Source organism: Bos indicus, chromosome 16 (genome assembly GCF_029378745.1).
Source record: "Bos indicus isolate NIAB-ARS_2022 breed Sahiwal x Tharparkar chromosome 16, NIAB-ARS_B.indTharparkar_mat_pri_1.0, whole genome shotgun sequence".
Classification (NCBI taxonomy): Eukaryota; Metazoa; Chordata; class Mammalia; order Artiodactyla; family Bovidae; genus Bos; species Bos indicus.
Genome location: NC_091775.1, coordinates 55,136,122 through 55,144,059, shown reverse-complemented (window position 1 = coordinate 55,144,059; position 7,938 = coordinate 55,136,122).

The following is a 7,938-nucleotide window of genomic DNA, read 5'->3' as shown; positions in this document are numbered from 1 at the left end:
GTAGCTTTTCCCCTACTGGTTTCAGTAACAAGCATCTCAACCACTAGTACATTCAGATACATCCACTTCTTTGTTTAATTCATGTCCCACTGAGAAGTGGTTACCAAGAGCCTGAAAGTTGACTCCAAACTTTATTTGGGGAAGACTTTCAGATGATCATTTAGTCTATGGGAAGAAGACTGTCATGTGGAGCAACACAGCCTCCATCCTGTTACTGCAGTTACAACGAATAGTAAATTTGAAAAAATGCTCCTACATGAAAGTCAGGTGTACACACAAAAAAGTATTTTACATTTCAAAAAATAAATTTACAGATATTTTTATTAAAAATATCATCATGGTAAAGCTATCTGAAAATGGTATCAGCTACAGCATGAATCGAAATAATTGGGATTCAGGGTAAATACAAGTAGAGGCACAATGAAAACCTGAAGTATTATCATCTAAAGAGAAATAATTAAAAAAACACAAAACCTCTCTGTGTCATTTTGAGTTCCATGCCACCCTTAAGGTCAGCTAAAGATGTCTGAGAACAGTCCTGACAGTAACTTACCACTGTGATGTTGGTGTGGTGCTCAGACCATAGGCCTTGTGGAGGACTCAGCCAGTGACTCAGGAGTCAGAAGATTCTGCATCCTTTCTTCAGAGGCCAAGACTTTTACAGGTTTTTCTAATCCCATCATCCCTCTGTCCAACTACTAGCAAAATCAGAAAGGGGTGCCTGATTAGATTATAAAATGCCCACTGTATTGATTTTGATTGGATCTTCATTTTTCTCCACATTAGGTGACTGAATCAGATATACATTCAGGAAACAGAATAATGGTCGGGGAATCAAGAACTCACACATGGATTCACTCCACAAACATTGGTTGATATGCACCAATATGGACAATTATATCCCTGGGTTTGGTCATGGAACAATTTATTGGTTCCTGACATTGAACAAGAAAGAAAATAACTTGAAACCAACTTTGTTGGGGGAACTTTGGCCCAGTCAAAATTATCAGAATGTCCCAGAATTAACACAGCTTCATAAAAACAGTCCAGATATTCCCAAAAGATACAAAAATAATAAAAAAGTGTCCCTGTATCAATTTGTCACTTAGGTGTTATGTAGGAAACATAGAAGATTGTGAGCCTATACAGGCAACAAAGGAGATGTAAGAGTGGATCAGGAGAGTTTTGAACTGGGCATTCCTAAAGGGACCTTGTGAATGATCCCAACAGTGTAAAATACATGTCTTTCTCTCCTTTATTTTAAGAAAAAGGATGATTTAAAGCTGCTATTCTGGGTGATATTTTGAAATGAAAATATGGTGGCTCACAGGGGACAGTGCCATCTTGGAGGGTGTTTCCTCTAGAAATTTGGGATCAGTCCAGCAAACAACATTAAAAGATGTAATCTAATATGTGAGAAGAGGGAGAGGTGGAGTCCTGGGATCAGACATTTCCAAGACTGACAGTTACTAATGGTGGGCACTGTGGACTCTTCGGGAGCATGGCACCAGAGGAAAATAAATGTGGGTCACTGGAAAATAACACTGTCACCCAGGGACAGGTGCTATCAGAAGAGGTTTTCTTAAGATTTTTTTCTCACTGAGGACAGCTTCCAGATGGCTAGCAGCCTGAACCATTTTCCAGTGGTCATGGAAGCCAAGCTATAATCTTATTGGCCCCCTCTTTTTTTTTTTTTCTTTTTTTTTTTATTGAAGGATAATTGCTTTACAGAATTTTATTGTTTTCTGTCAAACTTCAACATGAATCAGCCATAGGTATACATATATCCCCTTCCTTTTGAACTTCCCTCCCATCTCCCTCCCGATCCCACCCCTCTAGGTTGATATAGAGCCCCTGTTTGAGTTTCTTGAGCCATACAGCAAATTCCCATTGGTTGTATATGCTACATATGGTGATGTAAGTTTCCATGTTACTCTTTCCATACATCTCACCCTCTCCTCCCCTCTCCCCATGTCCATAAGTCTATTCTCTAGGTCTGTTTCTCCACTGCTGCCCTGCAAATAAGTTCTTCAGTACCATTCTTCTAGATTCTGTATATATGTGTTAGAATATAATATTTACCTTTTTCTTTGACTCACTTCATTCTGTATAATAAATTTATTTATTTTAATTGGAGGTTAATTACTTTATTGGTTCTGTCACACATCAACATGAATCCACCTTTTTTATAAGTGTATTTAGACAGTTACTATTTCTTCAAACTTAGGTAAGTTCGATACAGATTCTGGTCAAGGTGACTCCATTAGGTACAGAAAGAAAATTGTGTTTCTGTGCTCATTAAGATCAACACTTTTCTGGGAACTTCCCTGGTGGTCCCAAGGTCAAGAATCCGGTGTTTCAAGTTGTGCCACAATCAGGGGTGACTCCCACCCGAGGCTGCACCACACAGTTTCTTTTGAGTGTAACGGCACCCATGAAAGGGAACCTAGCTTAAACAATTTCCTTGCCTCTCTCCCACCCCATTTATTTGATGCCCAAACTATTCTTGTACACCTCTGGCCACCTTAGTGATGACTATTTGAAAGCTGTTCACTCCTTTGGTCACTTTCCTGAAGATTCCATTCACCATGTTTCTTCTATGGGTTTGAATGCCCTTTGCATAAAACATGGTTAAATTGGATTCTACTCAACAGACATATTAAATCCCAGGCCATCAATACATACTTCCAATAGAGTGAGATTAGTAACAATGATAATCATAAGCATCTCTGATTTTGAACACAAACTGGGGAGCAACCGTGTGGGCACTTTTATATAACCTTTAGATAACCATCAGAGAAAACCTAAACCTAACTCATATTTTCCCCATTTGTAGGCAGATGAACCAAGGTCACTGTCAAGCAGGGGAATCTTCCCAGAGAATATTTAGCTGACAGTATCCAAAGGACCACTGTCTGCTCCAGAGCTGACGGGAAACCTAAATGTTAGAAAGGACTGTCTGAGAGACTTCACGTGATGTTAGTAGAAATTTTGAAATTTCAAAGTCTAAGGTTGGGATGATTCTATGGGATCAAAGCTTCTATGAGATCTAAAAAGAACACTGTTTTAAAGGCTCACCTTTCATCCCCTTGCAGTCCAGCACCTTCAGTTCAATGATAAATAAAAGGGACTTTAAATCGAATTAATAAATGCCCGTGAGCCTCTGAAGAATAGGGAATCCTCTTACACTGTTGGTGGGAACGTAAATTGTGCAGCCACCAGGGAAAACAGTATGGAAGCTCCTCATAAAACTAAAAATGGAATTCTCATGTGATCCATCAACCCCACCCCTGGGCATATACCCAGAAGAAAAAATTGTAATTCAAAAATATATGTGTTCCCCTGGGTTCATATTAGCATCATTTAAAATACCCAAGACATGGAAACAACCTAAATGTCCACTGACAGAAGAATGGATAAGGAAGATGTGATATTATTGAGCCATTAAAAAGAATAAACTATTGCTGGTTGCAGTAATGAAGATGAACTTAGAGATGATACTAACGAAGCAAGTGAAAAAATGAAAGACAAATACCCTATGTTGTCATGTATATATGGAGTCAAAGATGTGGCACAAATGAGCTCACCTATGAAAATGAAACAGAATAAAAGGCATAGAGAACAGACTTGTGGTGGCCACTGGGGAGGGGTGTGGGGAAGGGGAGGTTTGGATTGGCAGATTCAAACTGTCATATATAGTTGTTCAGTTGCTCAGTTGTGTCCGAATCTTTGCAACCTCATGGACTGCAGTGCTCCAGGCCTCCCTGTCCTTCACCATCTCCCAGAGCTTGCTCAAACTCTGTCCATTGAGTCAGTGATGCTACCCAACCATCTCATCCTGTGTCGTCCCCTTCTCCTCCTGACTTCAATCTTTCCCAGCATCAGGCTTTTTGCCAATGAGTCAGCTCTTCACATAAGGTGGCGAAAGTATTACAGCTTTACCTTCAGCGTCAGTTTTTCCAATGAATATTCAGGGGTGATTTCCTTTAGAATTGACTGATTTGATCTTCTTGCTACCCAAGTGACTCTCAAGAGTCTTCCCCAGCACTGCAGTTTGAAGGCATCAATTCTTCAGCACTTAGCCTTTTTATGGTCCAACTCTCACATCCATACATGACTACTGAAAAAACCATAGCTTTGACTATACACATCTTCGTAGGCAAAGTAATGGCTCTGTTTTTTAATATGCTATCTAGGTTTATCATAGATTTTCTTCCAAGGAACATGGGTGCTAAGTTGCTACAGTTGTGTCTGACTCTTTGCAACTCCATGAACTCTAGCCTGGCAGGCTTTTCTGTCAATGGGATTCTAAAGGCAAGAATACTGGAGTGGATTGCCATGCCCTCCTCCTGGGCTTCCAAGGAACAAGCGTCTTTTGATTTAACGGCTGCAGTCACCATCTTCAGGATGCGTAAGCAACAAGATTCTACTGTGCAGCAAAAGAAACTATATTCAGTATCCTGTTATAAAGTGTAATGGAAAATAATATGCAAAATAATGTATGTGTATATATATATGTAAAACTGAGTCAGTTTGCTATACAGTAGAAATTAAACACAGCACTGTAAATCAACTATATTTAAATTAAATCTTTTAAAAAGAAACTAATTATATGAAGAAACATCTTGAGCTGATATAGAAATCTACAACAGTGGACAAGCTCCAAGTTGGTCATTCTCAGATATGTGGGAATCTCGGGGATATTCAGAAGGACCTTTGCTCTTGAGCAGTAATCTGCTGGGAAATTGTGCCAAAAATAAAAATCAGCAACTGACACAGGTGTAAGTGGTAAAGGCAAATTTAATTCAGAACTATGACAATAGAGGAAAATATTTTCCATCATGTAAATGGACTTCATTCACAATTCAGCAGATACAGGCAGCGATTTAAGCCAAGAAGCACTATGCTTCCTGGCCCATAAGTTGCTGAGAGGAAGCATTAAATCTGGGCAGTATTCTGGTTGTGAAAGTGAAAGTCACTTAGTCATGTCCGACTCTCTGAGACCTCATGGACTATACAGTCCATGGAATTCTCTAGGCCAGAATACTGGAGTGGGTAGCCCTCTCCAGTGCCCACTCCAGTGAACAATTGGTGCTTTTGAACTGTGGTGTTGAAGAAGACTCTTGAGAGTTCCTTGGACTGCAAGGAGATCAAACCAGTCAATCCTAAAGGAAATCAGTCCTGAATATTCATTCGAAGGACTGATGCTGAAGCTGAAACTCCAATACTTTGGCCATCTGATTCTAAAAACTGACTCATTTGAAAATACCCTGATGTGGGAAAGATTGAAGACAGGAGAAAGCGACGACAGAGGATGAGATGGTTGGATGGCATCACCGACTCAATGGCCATGAGTTTGAGCAAGCTCCGGGCATTGGTGATGGACAGGGAAGCCTGGCATGCTGCAGTCCATGGGTTCACAAATAGTCAGACACTACTGAGTGACTGACTGAACCGAACTGAACTCTGCTTCATTGCCTGCACTAAAGCTTTTGACTATGTGGATCACAACAAACTATGGAAAATTCTGAAAGAGGTAGTACCAGACTACCTTACCTGTGTTCTGAGAAATCTGTATGTGGGTTTAGAACCAACAGTTAGAATCCGACATGGAAAAACTAACTGGTTGAAAATTGGGAAAGGAGCTTGATAAGTCTGCATATTGTCACCCTGCCTGTTTTTGCTTTCAAGAGTTTAATCATGTGAAATATCAGGCTGGATGAGTCACAAGCTAGAATCAGGATTTCCAGGAGAAATATCAACAACCTCAGATATACAGATGATACCATTCTAATAATAGAAATTGAGGAGGAAAAACAGATTCTCTTGATGAAGATGAAAGAGGAGAGTGAAGAAACTGGCTTGAAACTCAACATTAAAAAACATAAGATTATGCCATCTCGTCCCATCATGTCATGGTAAATAAAAGAAGAAAAAGTGAAAGAGGTGACAGATTTTATTTTCTTGGACTTCAAAATCACTGTGGACATTGACTGCAGCCATGAAATTAAAAGACATCTGCTCCTTAAAAGGAAAGCTATGGCAAACCTAGACAGAGTATTAAAAAGCAAAGATATCACTTTGCTGACAGTGATTCATACAAAGCTATGGTTTTTCAAGTAGTCATGTATGAATGTGACAGTGGGACCATAAGAAAGACTGCCAAAAAATTGGTGCTTTCAAATTGTGGTGCTGGAGAAGACTCTTGAGAGTCCCTTGGACTGACAGAAGATTAAACCAGTCAATCCTAGAGGAAATCATTCCTGAATATTCACTGGAAGGGCTGTTGCTGAAGTGCCAATACTTTGGCCACCTGATGTGAAGAGCCAATTAATTTTAAAAGACCCTGATGTTGGGAAAGATTGAAGGCAAAAAGAGAAGGGAGTGACAGAGGATGAGACGGTTACATAGCTTCACTGACTCAATGGACCTAAATTTGAACGAACTCTGGGACATACTGAAGGACAGAGGAGCCTGGCGTGCTAAGTCCTTGGGGTCAGAAGGAGTCAGACATGACTTAGCTATGGAACAACAACAACATGGCAAAACCAATACAATATTGTAAAGTTAAAAAATAAAATAAAATTAAATACAACAACAACAACAGCAAATGTCTTCACCTGTCTTCACCTGTCATGCTCACTTTCAGTGTTCAAGCAAATTGCATTACCCTGCAAGTATCCCAGAGTTTAAACAGTTTATGACAAGACTCCCTTAACCACACCCATTTTAACATCTCTGGTATACAGTCACTATAGTAATGGTTCTTGAAGTTTTTTTGGATCATGGATCTAGCCTTACCCAGTTCACTCCAGTACTGACCGTGGAACTTTCAATTAGGTTTCCATGAGTGTACAGTAGATGACCTTTTTCCAAGAGAAGGCCAAAATCTCTATCCTCAGATCATGCTAATGCCACCATCTTCTGGATGTGTATTCCATGAAAAGGCATGAAACTCTGATAAACCTGCAGAGAGCAGCAGCTACCTCAGATTTTCCCTGCATTCACTCACCTTTTCTTGAACCTGCAATCTCCCTATGCTCTTCACTACAAATATCCCTGCTCCTTTCTCTTTGAAGTGCTAGGTCTCAGATTTGTTCTCCTGTCTCATCTTGTGACTGTCTTGTAAATAAACACTGATTCTGCTGTAAATTTCAGGATTTGTCATTTGGCTTGCTGACCATCTTACTGAGTATGCTCCCCTTTGTCTATTAATCTACTGAACAGCAAAAGATGTAAGCAAAGATACGGTAAGAAGTGCTCCAGACAGAATAAGGAATGTGCAGAATTGATAAGGCTTTGGATAATAGACAACTCAGTGCCTTTTTCTAGATTAATAACTGGAGATTACTGAGGTATAAGCTGAAAAAGAGAGTAATAAATCATGGAGGGCAACAGTTGGTCTTCACTGAGGATCTCTTTATTTCTGATCATTGGTTTACAAACATCTACCCCGGAAAAGCTTCAACATGTGGATCTCAAGCCTATATTGACCTCCAAAACTATAAGTTCATATTTGAATGTATAAACACATATTCCCAAATGTCCTGTCACTCCCAGAGTCTACAGTTCTCTACAATCACCCCTGCTGTATCATCTTTCCTTCTCCCATTCATAGTGAACTGATGTCTGAAACCATGGGTCAGTTTTCCTTTCATGATGCAGCTATTGCCTAGATTTTAGTTTCCAAGTGCTCAGAAGAAAGCTTTGACAGATTCATCCAACTAGGCAGACATGTAACATTGATACAGAAAGGGCTCCTTGGGATAGAATGTCTTATTGCTCCAGCGAGGACATGGGCTGGAGCTAAGCCAGATGGCCCTTGGAAATCCTAAATCCTGCATAATCTCAATGAGTTTATCCCGAAGCTCAGCCAGTCCGCCCAGGTGGAGGATTCCATGAGGGCTGTAACCCTCCTGAGGGGCAGGGTAAAACTCA